The sequence below is a fragment of the Bos mutus genome, chromosome 8 (assembly GCF_027580195.1).
Source record: "Bos mutus isolate GX-2022 chromosome 8, NWIPB_WYAK_1.1, whole genome shotgun sequence".
In the NCBI taxonomy this organism is placed as follows: domain Eukaryota; kingdom Metazoa; phylum Chordata; class Mammalia; order Artiodactyla; family Bovidae; genus Bos; species Bos mutus.
In genome coordinates this window covers 68,293,868-68,313,381 of record NC_091624.1, presented here as the reverse complement: position 1 = coordinate 68,313,381, position 19,514 = coordinate 68,293,868, and the positions used below count along the sequence as shown (strand labels likewise).

Sequence of the window (19,514 nt, the reverse complement as noted above, 5' to 3'; positions counted from 1 at the left end):
GTTCAGAGTGCATCACAAGTATGAGGACGGCCTTTAAAAAGCACAAAATGCAGGAGTCCCACTCTTGAGATTAATTCAGTAGGTCTGGGGTGAACCCTAAAACAATCTCTCAGATGTGAACGATGCTGGTTCAGGATCACACTATGAGAATCATTTGTTAAACTTAGTCCTTGCTTACATAAAACAGAAGTCTTTCCTTACACAAATGACTGAGAATATGGATGATGTCATCATGTGACTTATTTCAGGCAAGTACTGTACTACCTTGTGATTTAACTCTCCATATGTAGATTGGAGAAGGCGATGGCACCCCACTCCAGTACTCTTGCCAGGAAAATCCCATGGACGGAGGAGCCTGGTAGGCTGCAGTCCATGGGGTCGCTAAGAGTCGGACACGACAGAGCGACTTCACTTTCCCTTTTCACTTTCATGCATTGGAGAAGGAAATGGCAACCCACTCCAGTGTTCTTGCCTGGAGAATCCCAGGGACGAAGGAGCCTGGTGGGCTGCCGTTCATGGGGTCACACAGAGTCGGACACGACTGAAGTGACTTAGCAGCATGTAGATTGAGATTACCCTCTCCATAATATTGTAAATCTGATGGAAAGTTTTTACTGAATAATTTTAAGGATGTTACCAAGTATCCACTGTTTTTTTTTAATAATACTTTTGACTGTTTTAACTGAAATCATTTGTAACATTTAAGACAAGTATCTGATACCCCTCAATCACCAGAAAAGATGGGAGACCTCTTTATCCTTGAAAAAGATAAAGCCTAGCAAATATAAGCCTTTCTCAAACTTCAGAATACTCTGAGAAGATCATTTTGATTCTTCCTTATGAAAAAAAGAAACACTCAATCAGGTTCCACAGGGTTCAAATTTCTTAAATATATATATGCTTTAAAAAGAGAGGATATGTTCAATAAAGCACTAAAAAATATAAAGGCTTCCTCCAATTGAGAACAGGATGGTACAGGTGTTCATTTCAACCTGGTGGTCCACTGTTTCAAGTTGAAACATATAAGTGCAGGCCATCAATCTTGGGAAGAAAAAGCAGGAATCAAGGCCCATTTCCCCAGAGTGACCCAGTCAACTGGGTCAGGCAGTAGAGTATGCCAAGGAAATGTTCTCAAACTTCATTAATTACTAGAGCCCAGGCTCTGGTATTTCAGCACAGACAGCTGGTGCCCTGCCCACTCACCCTCCTTATGCTCCTTAGCTTTTATGGAATGTTACAGATAGAGAACTCCTGTCTTCTTTCCCAAGAGAGGAGTGGGTCTGCGGTGGGCCTTTCAAATATTTGCAGTCACAGGGCCAAGGCGAGATGCTGCTAATGATGCATCAGTGATTCCTTCTTCTGTAGGATAAGATGACTCCTTTCACTATGAAGACAGACCTAGGTTACCTTGGCAAACATCCTGGAAGCACAGAGCAGAAGTGGATGGGCAGAGCCCCATTAATCTCGCTGTCTGACCCCTATCAGTAACTCCTAGCTTTCTACTCTGAGCCTCTAATTATAGCTAACTGAACTGATAAAAATAAGAAGTGTGTTGTTCCTCTAAAGTCAACATTAACCTATAAACATATAACAGATAAAATTTAATATAAACATAATAGTTGACATTTTTTTAATATTAGACTGCTTAATAGTCTAAGTGTGTACATATTGCCATTACCTTGTAATGTTACAAGATGGACTTTCTCCCATCCATCACACTGATTACAAGGAGGTAATTCTTCACCTTTTCATTCAGAACTTGTAAAAGTAAACAACTATCAATTTAAGGGTGAGGGCTGAGTTAGAGAACACTGTTAATTATTTTGACATTTTCTTTAAAAATAAAAGCAAAATGATGCTTTTTTACTTCCCCGGTGGTCCAGGGGCTGAGAATCCCTGCCAATGCAGGGGAAGCGGGTTCAATCCCTGGTCTGGGAAGATCCCACATGCTGTGGGGCAGCTAAGCCTATGAACCACAACTACGGGGCCTGTGCTCTGCAACAAGAGAAGTCACAGTGAGAAGTCCGCACACCACAACCAGAGAGTAGCCCCCACTCGCAGCAACTAGAGAAGGCCTGTGTGTGGCTACCAAGACCCAGTGTAATCAAAAATAATAAACTAAAATTAAAAAAACAATGCCTTTGACTTCTGTAATCCCTTCTACCCTCACTACCTTTCTTTTCCCACTGATAATGACTTCTGTTATTTCTGACATAAAGAAAAAAAAATCCCAGTTTCTATTTATTAGATAAATGTAGAGACTGACCAATTACAGCAGCAGCACGTCAGCATCATGAATCCTGAAAGTCAGACTCTCTTCAACCCAGCCAGTAATTAAAATTAGCTCAAATATTTTTCTGCAAACATCCTGAAAAGTAAAGCTAGGTTCCTGCTAAACCTAATCTCTACTGTATTAGGTCATATATTATGGCAATGTTTGATAAGACTGCAAAGTATGAAAAAGTAATTCAGGAAGAAATCTGCTGTTTGCTTTAGCTCAGCGAGAAATCACCCTGTTCCAGCCCAAGGAAATCATATTTCAGAAATTTTCTCAAGACAGAAAGATGTATCATTCTCCCAGAAATAGCCACTGTTGTCTGATCACTTAAAATGATGCAAAGAATGCACTGGCATATAAAAAATTCCTGCTTGACATATATGCTCTTTAAAAAAGTATATGGATAAACAACAAGCTCCTACTGTGCAGCACATGGTACTATTAATATATTCAATATCTTGTGATAAACCATCATGGAAAAGAATGTATATGGATAACAGTCACTTTACTATATAGCAGAAATCAACACAACATTGTAAATCAACTATACTTCAATAAAATTTTTAAAAGCATAAATGTTTTTAATCACTGTTTTTTTTTTTTTTTTTTTACCATTACAAGCTAAAGGTATATATCGGAAAATGGAAGGAAAACATTGACTTTCCAGTTCCAACCTGTTTTAAATGGAAATACATGAATAAAGGAAAATGTCTATTTCCTGGGTGGAATAGCAGACACATATACCCAACTACAACAATCCCAGATTCTTTTGCACACAGAACCAAAAAGAAAATGGGAGGAACAGCACTTGGTGAATTTAGGACTTAATTTTATGAGACAGGAAGCTGATGAACAAAATCTGAATCTTTACCAAATACTTATTTAAGCATTTTCCTATGAAATTTTCCATATTTCTTTGCATTGACTTTCAAACAAAATTAGTTGCACTTAATTAATCTCTATGTGTCTAAGCTTCTCAGCTAAGACTATGCTTCAATAGCATTTAAGCATCCATTAAAAAATGGAATTGTGATTTCTCCATTTTCATTTCTAATTTTATTGATTTGATTCTTCTCCCTTGCTAACGGTTTGTCTATTTTATTTATCTTCTCAAAGAACAAGCATTTAGTTTTGTTGATTTTTGCTATAATCTCCTTTTTTCTTTTTCATTTATTTCTGCTCTGATTTTCTTTCTTTCCTTCCTTCCTTCTAATTTTGGGGTTCTTTCTTCTTTTTCTACTTGCTTTAGGTGTAAAGTTAGATTGTTTATTTGATGTTTCTCTTGTTTCTTGAGGTAGGCTTGTATTGCTATGAACCTCCCTCTTAGCACAGCTTTTACTGAATCCCACAGGTTTTGGGTTGTTGTGTTTTCATTTTCATTTGTTTCTAAGCATATTTTTATTTCCTGTTGATTCCTTCCATGATTTGTTGGTTATTCAGAAGCGTTTTGTTTAGCCTCCATACATTTGTATTTTCAATAGTTTTTTTTCCTGTAGGTGACATCTAATCTTACCACACCATGATCAGAAAAGATACTTGAAATTATTTCAATTTTTAAAAATTTACCAAGGCTAGATTTACTGTCCAGGATATGAGCTATCCTGGAGAATGTTCTGTGTGCACTTGAGAAAAAGGTGAAATCCATTGTTTTGGGGTGAAATGCCTTATAGATATCAATTAGGTCTAACTGGTCCATTGTATCATTTAAAGCTGTGTTTCCTTGCTAATTTTCTGTTCAGTTGATCTAGCCATAGGTTTGAGTGGCTAATTCATGTCAATGTATGGCAAAAACCATCACAATATTTTAAAGTAATTAGCCTCCAATTAAAATAAATTAATTAAAAAAACAGAATTGTGTTAAGTCTCTAAGTGTAAATTTAAAGGATATAAGTGCCTGGAAACCAGAGCACATAACCTGGTCATTGTTTTCATGCTAAAAATGTGTTCCTGTAATATTTTTTTTTTATTTAAAAGCAAAGCATAGCTATTTCCTTATTAATTTTTTTAAGCAACCTACTTTTCTTTAACTTGTGATCTTATTTGCTAAATCTTAAGCAATGCATTCCTGGCTAAGGCTTTTTATTTTATTATTATATTTCCCCAGTGTTCATAATTTTATTTTGAGGAGGGCTCCAACATTACAATAAATCCATTAACACCTGTTGCCAAAATAAAACTAGGTAACTTCTGCATTGCCACAACCTCTAGCAATTGTCAACAATCCCTCCAGTGAAGCTTTTCTTTGGCTCTGGCATGTACACAGCTGTATCAAGTGTTGCTGTTTGCCTTGGTAACAATGCCTTTTCTTGTGGAGAAGACATATGACACCACCTTGTTACTCGAAATACCCACAGCAGAGTTGGTGCAGGATGGATGGAACACCACAGCTGGGTGGAAAGGATGTAGAACCACACATCTGGGTTAGGTCTACATCCAGACAGGCACTCACACACCACAACAGGAGTGTAAATTTTTCCATTTTGAAAAGAAATCAATTTGGCAAAATGCATCAAGTGTCTTTAGAGTGGTTCCAGTCATTTTATTTATACATATATATATATATATATATACACACTCACATATTAATAATTTCTGACCCATTCATTTTGCTTCTACTTATATATGCTAAGGGGACAATATTCAAGAAAATTCCTCAGATTTAGGCAAAAATATATTCACTGCTCCCCTACTGTAACAGTAAAAAGTCAAAAACTTTAATTATTGCTAAATTATTATGCAGACATTAAACATGTTTATGAAGTCTCGTGATTAATATAGGGAGTCTTAAATAACTATTAAATTCACATATATATATCCCTCAAACTTTCAAAATACAAATGTTCAAATACTTAGTATACATGACAATTAGTATAAGTTATTGGAGGCAGATAGTTTTAAAACGGAAAGTAAGTCTCCAATGCTCAGTTTCCAAAATAAATAGTGTGAAGCAGGATGTGTTCAGATTTTATCAAATTAGTCCTGCCTTTTATGATGATGACAGTTTCTCTAACAGTCAGTTTAATTTTCTAGTCAGAGTATCTCAGGGACAAAGTCAAGGTCACAGATTAGGTTTCTAGGGTCCTGAGTCTTGATTTCTTTCCATATCACAGGCTGTACACCCAGCTGGGCCCGCTGGGAAACAGTGCAGCCAGACTGGGAGACTCAGTTATCTCAAACTGTTAACCATGATAGGAAAACACCCAAGGCTTCATATTCAGGGCATGTTAAAGACATCACATTTTCATGGTGGTAAAAATACAGCAAAAACTTTTAAAATTAAGTCTAAGCTAACACTACAGAGATACAGCTTTCCTAAATGTCCATATATATACACATATATTTATAGATCTATAAGTATACATATGAAGAATTCAACACATTCTGCAAAGCGGCAAGGACAGATCATACTCCAAGCAGATTACAACAAAATCATCACAGAATTAAAAAACAAGCATTTAAACAAAAACTCAATACATGAATAAAAAGAAACTATTCTCCTAAATAACTGTTTCAAACAAATATAAATCCTAATATGAGACTGTTTTGAAAATAACAAAATGACTTAGAGTGGGAAAGGCATAGAATAAATAAAAACAGGAACTCTACTGATTAAGTCCTATGAGATCTGGTCAAGGTGAACAGAGAGATAAATACAAGCCTTAAGTAATCAAAATAAGTGGACTACATCTCCAAATGAGGAAAAATACTCATTTGTTAAAAGTTACAAAACAAAATACTTCAGGAACAAATGCATTAAACAGAAAATAACAGAAATAGTAAATCCAAGAGCTTGTTTAAAAATCCAGAGGTAATGGAGAAGAAAATGGCAACCCACTCCAGTGTTCTTGCCTGGAAAATCCCAGGGATGGGGGAGCCTGATGGGCTGCCATCTATGGGGTCGCACAAGAGTCGGACATGACTGAAGTGACTTAGCAGCAGTACCCATATTATCAAATCCTGTTACACACATCTCACCTACCCAGTTACTAAAGGCTGGCTGAGCCCCTGGTTCGAGGTGCTGTAACGAATAGTTGACTGACACCTAAGTACGTGACATCTGGTGCTCTTCCCGTCATGTGCCAAGTTCTTAATTCCATCAAAATATCACCAGCCTTATTTGTGTTTAATAAGACATGGTTCAGCTCTTACTCAGCCAATGAGACACACATTCCCTGGTATTTTTCCTGTAAATTAATAGTTGGCTTCAGAGAACTACTTTTTCCTGTGAAGATCATTGCTGGAGTCCTGTCTACATCTTGCTTGCTTCTAGCAACCTACCCTCCCCGGCCCCCAGGACCTGTTTTGTAAATCCTGGCCCCTGAGTGCCCACTGCCTTAGGCATGGCATCTTTGCTGTCTGCTATCTTCCTATTGTGTTGTATGGACTCATGTGTCCTTCATTGCCTCAGTTTCTTTCCTTGTCAAGTTTAGACAGCCCTCTAGCAGATCTTGTTTCCAGCCAGATCAAGCCCCTCTCCTAGCTAAGGCCTGACTTCATCCATTCATTCTTTTTGAAAATATTATAAAGTTACACATGCAAAACAGACAAATCAATGAAACAATAGGCCAGAAGCAGAGCCTGTTCTAAGATGGAGGTGTTTTTTAAAGGGAATCACAAGTCAGTGGAAAAGATTGTACAGGATTGTGCAATAAATGATGTTGGACTGGGGAAAAAAAAAAATGCAGAGGTAAATCTCTTTTAAGTCTACACAGAAGTGAGTACAATTAGAGACAAGGTAAGTACTATGACACACTGAAGGAATATAAGTGAGATAATGATAAACAATACAGAAGTATGAAGTTATGCTTTTCAAAGTGCAGTTGACATAATAGAGGGGCAGCAGGAGGCCTGGCAGAGAGGGCAAATAGTTGCAAATGCAGACTGAGAAGAGATCTCTCCCTACCAGCCTCCCAACACCCCACAGTGGAGTGGATCCAGGGTGGAGCACTACAGCTGGGTACAGAAGCACTGGAACCATCTGTCCCAACCCCAGGGGCTAGGTCTACAGGGAGACAGGCATTCACATACTGCCATGAAGTGGACAATGGTCCCCTTTTTTAAAGAAACTGGTTGGGCAAAAAGTATCAAGCAGTTACAGTTTTAAAAATAAATATTTCTAACTTCTGATCCTGCAATTTTGCATCTAATAATACACACTAATAAAATGTTTAAAAATAAAATAACCCACAGGCTTAGGCACAAATACATTCAATGCCCCACTATTTTAACAGAAAAGCATCAGAAACCTAAATTATTATTCAGACTTTAATATATCCATGAAAACATTAAAATGAGAACATCCTTCATCTATAAAGTTACATGAAAATGGGAATAAAGTTGAGATTATACAAAAATATATACAAAGGAAGGACTGACTGGAAGGAAAATACATCAACATTTTAATAGCATTTGCCCTTGGTCTAAAAACAGCCTTAAGAGACTGATTTTTAAAACCTCTGATGCTTAAATGTGGCGAGAATGAATAAGATAATGCATGTTAAAATGCTTATCACCATACCGGGCACAGAGTTCCTTAAGAGAAACGTAAGTGATCCACATGTAGGATCACCTTCTACCTCACACCTGATCAGTTTGTGCCTTTAGTCAAAACTGATCTTTGTTTAACTTCTAACCTTTGTTTAAAGTGGGAACAATCATAGTTATCTGATAGGGGCCATGAAGATGAAATGAAACAGAGAATGCAAACTGCTGAACTCAGGTATTCAACAAATGTTAGTATTCTCTCTTCTCTTTTTAGGAGACTATAAATTTTGTTTATGCTAGACAGTTCTGAGGGAGTTTAAAAAATTGACTCTAAATTCAATACTACTTAGTCAGTTAAAAAACATTTGCAGGAACATACTCAAATAAGGTCTGGCTCCAAAAAGCTCATGTACTGCTCCAGGTGGCAAACAGGCTTTAAAATGGAGCAACACTGACCTAAAGTTCTCCAAGGAAGCGACCCAGAATGCCACTTTTCAAAAGAAAACATTCTCATGGATGTATAAATAGGTTTAACATTCCCAACCATGGCTTCATTTATATGCTACTTCCAAACTAGGAAATGCTGCAAAAAATTTCCCTGTTGATTCCAACCTACTCAGAAGCGACTTAGAAGAAACGAGTTGTGTTCTGTAGAAGAAACCTTTAACCTAAACCTGTCTGCATGAGGCTGAATGGAGGTAATCATGAAACCATTCTTTCCCAATCCAGTAGTACAATAAGTTAATTCTTAAACACAGAGCTGCTACCATTTTCTCCCCACTAGTAACTAGACAGGAAAACTAGATGGATGCGGCGGGGGATGGAGGGGCGGGGAGAGCTTTATAGGACTAAATGGTCTCCAGCTCTTTGGTTTACTTAAGTTACAAAACTTTGACTAATAAGCCTTTGTTCAGTCATTCAATTGTGTCCAACTCTTTGTGACCTCATGGACTGCAGCACTCCATGATTCCCTGTCCTTCACCATCTACCGGAGCTTGCTCAAACTCATGTCCATTGAATTGATGATGCCATCCAACCATCTCATCCTCTGTTGTCCCCTTCTACTCCTTCCTTCAATCTTTCCCAGCATCAGGGACTTTTCTAATGAATTGGCTCTTTGTATCAGGTGGCCAAAGTACTGGAGCTTCAGCTTCAGCATCAGACCTTCCAATGAACACTCAGGATTGATTTTCTTTAGGACTGACTGCTTTGATTTCCTTGCAGTCCAAGGGACTCTCAAGAGTCTTCCCTAACACCACAGTTCAAAAGCAGCAATCCTTTGGCAGTCAGCCTTCCTTATGGTCCAACTCTCACATCCATACTTGACTACTGGAAAAACCATAGCTTTGACGAGACAGACCTTTGTCGGCAAAGTAGTGTCTCTGCTTTTTAATATGCTGTCTAAGTTTGTCATAGATTTTCTTCCAAGGAGCAAGGCTTTTTAACTTCATGGCTACAGTGATTTTGGAGCCCCTCAAAATAAAGTCTGTCACTGTTTGCATTGTTTCCTCCTCTATTTGCCATGAAGTGATGGGACCAGGTGCCATGATCTTCATTTTTTGAATGCTGAGTTTTAAGCCAGCTTTTTCACTTTCCTCTTTCACCTTCATCAAGAGGCTCTTTAGTTCCTCTTCGCTTTCTCCCATAAGGGTGGTGTCATCTGAGTTTATTGATATTTCTCCCAGCAATCTTGATTCTAGCTTGTGCTTCTTCCAGCCCAGCGTTTCTCATGATGTGCTCTGCATATAAGTTAAATAAGCAGCTTGACAATATACATCCTTGACATACTCCTTTCCCAATTTTGAACCAATCTGTTGTTCCATGTCCGGTTCTGACTGTTGCTTCTTGACTGCATACAGGTTTCTCAGGAGGCAGGTAAGGTGGTCTGGCATTCCCATCTCTTTAAGAATTTCCCAAAGTTTATTGTGATCCACACAGTCAAAGGCTTTAGCATAGTCAATGAAGCAGATGTTTTTCTGGAATTCTCTTGCTTTTTTATGATTCAGCAGATGTTGGCAACTTGATGTCTGGTTCCTCTGCCTTTTCTAAATCCAGTTTGAACATCTGGAGGCTCTCAGTTCACATACTGTTGAAGCCTGGCTTGGAGAATTTTGAGCATTACTTTGCTAGTGTGTGAGATGAGTGCAACTGTGTGGTAGTTTGAACATTCTTTGGCATTGCCTTTCTTTGGGATTGGAATGAAAACTGACCTTTTCCAGCCCTGTGGACACTGCTGAGTTTTCCAAATTTGCTGGCATATTGAGTGAAGCACTTTCACAGCATCATCTTTTAGAATCTGAAATAGTTCAGTTGGTATTCCATCACCTCCACTAGCTTTATTCATAGTGATGCTTCCTAAGGCCAACTTGACTTTGCACTCCAGGATGTCTGGCTCTAGGTGAGGAATCACACCATCGTGGTTATCTGGATCATTAAGATCTTTTTATGCATAGTTTTTCTGTGTATTCTTGCCACCTCTTCTTAATATCTTCTGCTTCGTTTAGGCCCTTACCCTTTCTGCCCTAATTTATGTGCCAATCTTTACATGAAATGTTCCCTTGGTATCTCTAATTTTCTTGAAGAGATCTCTACTCTTTCCAATTCTATTGTTTTTCCTCTTTTTTTTGCATTGTTCACTTAGAAAGGCTTTATTTTCTCTCCTTGCTATTCTTTGGAACTATGCATTCAGATGGATATATCTTTCCTTTTCTCCTTTGACTTTTGTTTCTCTTCTTTTCTCAGCTATTTGTAAGGCCTCCTCAGACGACCATGTTGCCTTTTTGCATATCTTTTTCTTAGGGGTGGTTCTGATCACCACCTCCTGCACAATGTTATGAACCTCTGTCCATAGTTCTTCAGGCACTCTATCAGTTCTAATCCCTTGAATCTATTTGTCACTTCCACTATATAATCATAAGGGATTTGATTTAGGTTATATCTGAATTGTCTAGTGGTTTTTCCCTACTTTTTTCAATTTAAGTCTGAATTTAGCAATATGGAGTTCATGATCTGAGCCACAGTCAGCTCCCAATCTTGTTTTTGTTGACTGTATAGAGCTCCTCCATCTTTGGCTGCAAATAATATAATCAATCTGACACTGATTATCGGGTGATGACCATCGGGTGATGTCCATGTGTAGAGTCGTCTCTTGTGTTGTTGGAAGAGGGTGTGTTCTATGACCAGTGCATTCTATTGGCAAAACTCTTAGCCTTTGTCCTGCTTCATTTTGTACTCCAAGACCAAACTTGCCTGTTATTCCAGGTATCTCTTGACTTCCTATTTTTGCATTCCAGTCCCCTATGATGAAAACGACATCTCTTTTTGGTGTTAATTTTAGAAGGTCTTGTAGGGCTTCCCTGGTAGCTCAGAGGCTAAAGCATCTGCCTGCAATGTGGGAGACCAGGGTTCAATCCCTGAGTTGGGAAGATCCTCTGGAGAAGGAAATGGCAACCCACTCCAGTACTCTTGCCTGGAAAATCCCATGGACGGAGGAGCCTGGTAGGCTACAGTTCATGGGGTCACAAAGAGTTGGACATGACTGAGTGACTTAACTTTCACTTTCTTTTCTAGAAGGTCTTGTAGGTCTTCATAGAACCATTCAACTTCAGCTTCTTTGGTATTAGTGGTTGGGGAATAGACTTGGATTACTGTGATACTGAATGGTTTGCCTAGGAAATGAACCAAGATCATTCTGTCATTTTTGAGATTGCACCCAATCTGAATGCACTGCATTCAGACTCTCGTGTTGACTATGAGGGGTACTCCATTTCTTCTAAGGGATTCTTGCCCACAGTAGTAGATAAAACGGTCATCTGAATTAAATTTCCCCCTTCCAGTCCATTTTAGTTCACTGATTCCTAAAATGTCAATGTTCACTCTTGGTATCTCCTGTTTGGTCTAGTAAGCCTAGTGGTCTTCAAAAGGATATAGGAGTGGACTTGCAAAGGGAAAACAGAGGATGTCAGATTTTAGTGTTTCTTTTAGGCCCACAGGCATAATTGTGTAAGGGTGAGGCCAGTATGCCTTGCTGCCTGAGCAACCACATTTGTGCCAAGTGACTCTGTCTCCCACTTGCTCATCACCTATGAGTACCCCATACCAGTCGGGTATTTACACCACTTTTTGTGATCAAACAAGCTACCAGGATTGAACTGAATTTGTTGGGTCAGAGACCCTCAACATTTCTGAACCACAGACTAATCTGAGATTCTGATAGGAAAAAAAGTAGTGAGGGTGGAGGGAACCTCTGCCAAACAAAGCATACATAAACAGATAATTCTGGATTCAGTTTCACTGACACTTCTCACCTAAAGCCCAAAGGATAGATACTGGTGGTGATTCTACTTCCTATTTGAAAATACAGAAACATATGTATACTCAAGCAATTCTAAAATGACAGATTATATGTTTCAACAATGCACAAGGTACTTACGAGGTTTACTCACACGTTTCAATACCTTATTATTAGTGGCAATGAGAGAAGTCCCATCAGAAATAAAACAGCACATTCTCAAACACAATGCATGGAACTGACACAGACAGAATATCACTCCAGTTACACAATAGCTATTCAGAGCTCTCAGTTAATGGAATATTCACAGTTTGAGACTGAACACAATGCACAAAGAATAGAAACATAGACAAAGTTGCCATATTAGGGGCGTGGATAAGATAATTAGTTTCTGAGCAACAGAGACTTTAGTAAGGGTTTTATATAAAATAAACAAAATTAGTTTCTATTAATGATCAGTATATAAAGTCTGACAAAATACTTCATCAGTTTGCTTTAAACAGTTTTATATGACAGAGCTAAGCTATTCAGACTTGTTTTGCATTTTCTCTTAAACAACCAAAAAAAGTACTTGTTGTAATTCCTTCTACATGTGATTAGATATTACCTGAAATTATAGTATCTGGCTGTCAGAATGATCTGCGAATCAATGCATCTGTTTCCCAATTTGTAAGATATGAACAATAATACTTTTTCCACAAAGATGGGAAGTACATCTTTTCAAGGAAAAAAAAATGTTTGTCTATGTCAGTTCAGCCTATATTCCACAATAATTGTCTTGCATTCATTCAATAATTATGTGAGTTGCAATTATGAGTCAAACATTAAAAAGATGAAATTCAGTTCTGTCCGACTCTTTGCAACCCCATGGACTGTAGTCTACCAGGCTCCTTTGTCCATGGGATTTTCCAGACAAGAGTACTGAAGTGGGTTGCCATTTCCTTCGCCAGGGGATCTTCCCAACCCAGGGATCAAACCCAGGACTCCCACATTGTAGACAGAGGCTTTACCGTCTGAACCACCAGGGAAGTCTATTAAGCAAAATCAGACCCCATTTCTTTCTTGACGAAGCTTATTCACTCCTTCAACCATTAGAAAGATTTAGGTTGAAAATTCTACTAGCTGATAGTGACAGCTAATATTTGTATAACATTTTAAAGTACTATCCTATGTATCATCTCATGCAATCTTCATGATAACTCTTTGAGAAGAATTGATAATTGATAATTACTCATCACATTTTACAGGTTAAGAAACTAAGGCTTAGGAGTCCAAGTGGCTTATCCCCAGCAGTGCAGCTGGAATCCACTGCTCTAATGATATCAAAACACCACCTCATATCACTGGAGTTGGGTTGTGGGTGATGAGAATCAAACATGTGCTAGATCATTATTAGGAATGTAATCTATAGCAGCTTTTTGCCTGTTTCCATCCTTTCAAGAAGCAGAAATTACTAGCTCTGGTAGTGTGTAGAAAACGTAGTTCATTTCATTTGGGAAAGCCTGACTTTCCTTTTTTTTAAATTTTTTAATTATTATTATTTACTTTACAATATTGCATTGGTTTTGCCATACATCAACATGCATCCGCCATGGATGTACACGTGTTCCCCATCCTGAACCCCCCTCCCACCTCCCTCCCCATATCATCCCTTTGGGTCATCCCAGTGCACCAGCCCCAAGCCTCCTGTATCCTTCATGGAACCTGGACTGGCGATTCGTTTCTTATATGATATTATACATGTTTCAATGCCATTCTCCCAAATCATCCGCCCCCCCCGCCCCCACCACAGAGTCCAAAAGACTGTTCTATACATCTGTGTCTCTTTTGCTGTCTCGCATACAGGGTTGTCATTACCATCTTTCTAAATTCCACATATATGCGTTAGTATACTATATTGGTGTTTTTCTTTTTGGCTTACTTCACTCTGTATAATAGGCTCCAGTTTCATCCACCTCATTAGAACTGATTCAAATGTATTCTTTTTAATGGCTGAGTAATACTCCATTGTGTATATGTACCACAGCTTGCTTATCCATTCATCTGCTGATGGACATCTAGGTTGCTTCCATGTCCTGGCTATTATAAACAGTGCTGTGATGAACATTGGGGTACACGTGTCTCTTTCCCTTCTGGTTTCCTCAGTGTGTATGCCCAGCAGTGGGATTGCTGGATCATAAGGCAGTTCTATTTCCAGTTTTTTAAGGAATCTCCACACTGTTCTCCATCGTGGCTATACTAGTTTACATTCCCACCAACAGTGTAAGAGGGTTCCCTTTTCTCCACACCCTCTTCAGCATTTATTATTTGTAGACTTTTGGATCGCAGCCATTCTGACTGGCGTGAAATGGCACCTCATTATGATTTTGATTTGCATTTCTCTGATAATGAGTGATGTTGAGCATCTTTTCATGTGTTTGTTAGCCATCTGTATGTCTTCTTTGGAGAAATGTCTATTTAGTTCTTTGGCCCATTTTTTGATTGGGTCGTTTATTTTTCTGGAATTGAGCTGCTGGAGTTGCTTGTATATTTTTGAGATTAGTTAGTTGTTTGTCAGTTGCTTCATTTGCTATTATTTTCTCCCATTCTGAAGGCTGACTTTTCTAAGTTATAAAAAAACATTAATTTGCCAGAAGTCACAGTCATGGAGCCTCACGGCTGAGTTGCAGCCTGATACACAGCTCCATTCACTGACTGATTCCTACAATCTTGTGTGTGTGTATGTGTGTGTGATTTGTTTTATTGTAATATTTGCTTTACTGTGGTGGTCTGAAACTGAACCTGCAATATGTCTGAGATATGCCTGTATGTATGCACGTGTATGTGTATGGATATATATATGTATGCATATATACACACACATATGTGTGTATGTGCTTACTAGATCAGTCATGTCTGACTCTTGGTGACCCCTTGGACTGTAGCCCGCCAGGGTCCTCTTGTCCATGGGGATTCTCCAGGCAAGAATACTAGAGTGGGTTGCCATGCCCTCTTTCAGGGGATCTTCCCAACCCAGGGATCGAACCCAGGTCTCCCACATTGCAGGTGGATTCTTTACCATCTGAGCCACCAGGGAAGCCCAAGAATACTGGAGTGGGTAGCTTATCCCTTCTCCAGGGGATCTTCCCCACCCAGGAATCGAACTAGGGTCTGCTGCATTGCAGGCAGATTCTTCACCAGCTGAGCTACCCAGGAAGTCATATACATATACATACATACATACATACATATATATTTTTTTCACAATATATTTTAAATTTTACTTTCGAATTATCAAGTCAGTATTCTTTTAACTTTATTCACATATTTAACTTTATCCACATATTTATTTTAAACTTTATCCACTTATTTTCCTGCAACTTTCTGCTTCCTTCTGTGATCATTTTCCTTCTGCCCAAAGAATCGCCTTTACTTTTTTATTTTCTCTACAATCCTATTTGATTGCAGAAACCTTCCACAATATTTTCCTTATAGATTCTTAACAATGAGTTTGCTACAACAGTATAACTGACATGATAAGACTAAAAAATCACATCTCTAGATAAAATAATCATCTGGTGATATGTAAAAACTTTCATGGTATTTTTCAAGGGTTGCAGATCATGGTCCAACATACAACCTACTGCCAAAATCCCTTCTACAACATCTCTGATTTGGGGTGGAGGAGGGCAGTCCAAATTCTTTAGTATGTCCAGTTCTACTGGTAAGACAATTTGGCAATAAGTATCCAAAGCTGTAAAAATATAAAACGACTAACTCAGACCCAATTATTCCATTTCTGAGAATTTGTCCTAAAGAATTAACCTGACAAGCACACAGTGAGGAGACTATCCCAAAGATGTTCACTGCAGTGTCGTTATTTATGATATTAAAAAACTGGAAAGAATCAAAATGACTATCAGTAAGGGATGATTTCAATAATACAGGAGTGTATTCATATAATGGAATGCTATGCTCCTATTAGAAATATAATACAGATATATAACATGAAACGATACACACGCTATATCCAGTGAAAAGGCATTTACTGAATAGTATAATCCCCATCTTACCTATGTATACACAGAAAAAAATCTTGATTTAACTGACAAAGAAAGGAATCATCTTCTGTGCCTATTCAAAAGTTCTAACTCTGCTCCCTCAGGCTGAAAATTAACTTTGCTCTCCTTTTCACTTAACAGCCTTTCAAATGTTCCTGGCAGTGCACTGTTTCTAGTCCATTTACCTCCCTGGTTTGCCCTCTGAAAATGTGGAGCTCAGAACTGAACACAAGCCCTCAGAGGCATCCTGACCAAAGCAGAAAACAATGGGATGATTATCTTCTTTGTTCTGAGAGCTGTGACACTAAATCTGTTGGAGATGGCCAACTATGTCAAATGGCTGGCTAAAACCTAAATCTCTTTAAGGAGAGCTGCTATTGATCCAGGTCTCTCCAATTCATAGGCACACAACTCGCCCCTGCCCCCTCCATCCAGATATCAGGAAGTTGCATTCAGTAGAGCTTAGTTGTGTATTCGCTCATGTTGATGGTCTTTAGCTTTTGAGAACCCTTTTCTATTCCAATTTCTGACAATCCATTGCTCAGCTTCCCTCCCAACTCTGCAACACAGATTTGACCCACCATTCTTTATCAAAGATCACTTTTTTCAAACCACAACACCAAGTCATTTTGGAAGGGCTATTTAAACATTTATAATAATTTAAAATACTTTTATATTAAAACAAATACAGGTAAGTTAAAATGTGAAATACAGAGTGGATTGATCTTTGTGAAAAGACAGGAAACAAAAGAGAAGGAACTCTTTCAAGGAAAAGAACTAAATTGGAAGCCTAGCCAACAAAGGTACAAAAGTAAACAAAAAAAAAAAAAGAAAGAAAAGTAAACAAGTAAAACTAAAACTATGCTGGAAAGTCATGACACAGGGAAGTAGCCAGAGAGAAAGCACCAAATGGGTTAGGAACTTAATTTGAGTAAGTAAAGTAATTGGATAAATGATTGAATTATCTTAATGGAACAAGGACATTAAATTTTAAAATCCCACCTTGGATCATTGGAGTAATGAAAAACAGCTATTAAAAAGGAAAACCTAATAGTCACAGTGTCTAATTTATTTCATTTTCTAAAGCTTAGTTTTCTAAGTATCTTTTTATACATCATGGCACCTTAATCATTATAACTTTAAAGTGATCTTGGGTATATTTATATTTTATCTTATCAAAGGGACCAAAGTGAATAAGACTAAAATACCATGTAAGGTAAATAACACTGATGCAACTATTTCTACCTCTTGTGTTCTTATCTAGATCATTCAACATACTCAGAATCCTTTGTTTTTTCTTGCAAAAAGAAAATGAAAGTAGTAGTGCAATTTATCAGGATGATAGCTAATAGTACAGATTATTTACTAAGCACTCTACAACCACATGAAGTTGATAACATGATTATACCTACTTCATAGATGTGGAAACAGACTTCATGGTTAAATGATATTATAGTATTAGAGTCATGTCTAGTAACTGGCAGCACTGGGACTCTAAAATTGGCATGGCGGACCCTACAACTTCTCTTTCTATAGCACATACAAATTTTTATATGGGCAATATCTATTCCTTAATCTAAACTAAGGAAATTAAATAAGATAAGCTAAATAATAAATAAACTTTAATATGCCTCAAGATTTTTTTGAGGTTCATTATCGGATGTGGCTCCAAAATTTCCCTTCCTCCTCAAAATAAGGCTTTAAAAAATGTGTCTGTATTCAGTTACAACTTTTGGTTTCTTCTTCTAAATAAAACAGATTCCAGAGAAAGAAGAAATAAGAATGCAACCTACCACCCCTTTCCCGTCATCAACTCTGAAGTAATATTTTCATTAGAGTAGAAAGATTAAAAAGTAGTTTTCTTAAGTATAGCTCTGTAAAGTTTAAGGATTACTTTAAATACGACCAATGATGTTTGTCTATATACAAATTAATGATGTTATTACAGCATCATGAAGTTAAAAGTTTTTTTGTTTTTATTTTAGAAGGATTTGTCAGCATCTTTATCACCACTAAAAGGTACTTTTAACTTTTCAAAGGAATATTTTCCTAATTGTATTTTGAGAAACACATTTTCAAAAACATTCACACATTGGAACACACATTTCTTGTTAAATCAAATATTTCATATTCCAGTACAAGTCTGGACTTATCAAATCTGAAAGAATTTCCAAAGGCTTTCCAAACCAGCCTATGTGATTTAATATCCAGCCAAATAGGAATCTTAAACTTTTGGGTTACTGCAGCTAATTCTCAGTCACTGCAAGGAAAGAAGAAATCCAGCAAAGCTTCTGACACCAAAACATCCCAGAGTAAGGTCAATTCCCATAACATGCAAATTAGAATATTTTACCTAATTGGATTCAGAATCCTGATTTATGTTTATTCATTTGACTCATTTAATTTAGCAGTATGGGCAACTATGTCATATATCTAGCACAATGGAAGAGTTCAATCATTCTAGATTCACACAGTATGTACCTGGCATGTCTAAGTTATATGTTGTCAAGACAAGTGTTGCAGGAAGAAGAGGCAGATCACCTACTGTTCTCCCAGTAATGGGGATAACATGGAGTCACTGTCCCACCCATGACCCTGGTGGACATCAGAATAACGCTTTATCATCTGAGCCACCAGGGAAGCTATGGATAGAACTATAAACCAACTGTCTTGTGTTTCCTGAGTTGGTTTACACGGGTGTCTTTTAATTATGTCATTAACTTTTTTCTACCTTTCCCGAAGATTGGGGTCTCCAGAACAGTGTAAGTGATATTCTATTCCTAGATCTATCAACACCTCTTGAGTTACAGCAGCTTTAAAGGTGGAGCATTATTGCTCTGAACTTTAGACTTTAAGATCCCACTTATATCATAAGAAGTCAGTACAGTAAGATTTTGCCCATTCACTAACCTCCGGCTTTAGTGGATACTGTTTTTGATGTGAAAATAGGTGACAGTCATTGAGCTTGATAAAGATAGGAAGAGCATTTTGTGCTCAACCCACAGTTTTTCCATCAGTCCACACACTAGGATTTACAGTTTGTTCCATTAGAAAGAGCTGGTTCCATATTCATGAAAACAGAGGCCTGGAGAATGGTACGGGGACAGAAATAATGCTGATGTAATTAGATGGGTCAATAGCTTGCCCCTGAGAAGGACATTTCCTAGTCTCAGACTGCATCCACAGCCCAAAGCAGAATGTTATTCTGATGTCCACCAGCAATGTGGGAGATCTGGGTTTGATCCCTGGGTCGGGAAGATCCCCTGGAGAAGGCAATGGCACCCCACTCCAGTACTCTTGCCTGGAAAATTCCATGGATGGAGGAGCCTGGTGGGCTACAGTCCATGGGGTTGCAAAGAGTCGGACATGACTGAGCAACTTGACTTTCTTTCTTCTTTCTTTCTATACCATTCTTGAAGTA

General features: G+C 38.0%; 1 protein-coding gene across 5 annotated transcripts in view; it reads right to left on the bottom strand.

Annotated features, from left to right (window-relative positions):
• KANK1 (KN motif and ankyrin repeat domains 1) overlaps positions 1-19,514 on the bottom strand; it is a 214,971-nt gene that overhangs the window by 147,865 nt on the left and 47,592 nt on the right. The window contains exon 1 of one of the 5 annotated variants that reach the window (XM_070375810.1): positions 1,204-1,396. The exons of the other annotated variants lie outside the window; for them this stretch is intronic. The gene's annotated coding sequence lies outside the window, so the exon portion shown is untranslated. Of the gene's footprint in view, positions 1-1,203; positions 1,397-19,514 lie in introns of those variants that run through there. 5 annotated transcript variants of the gene reach the window in all.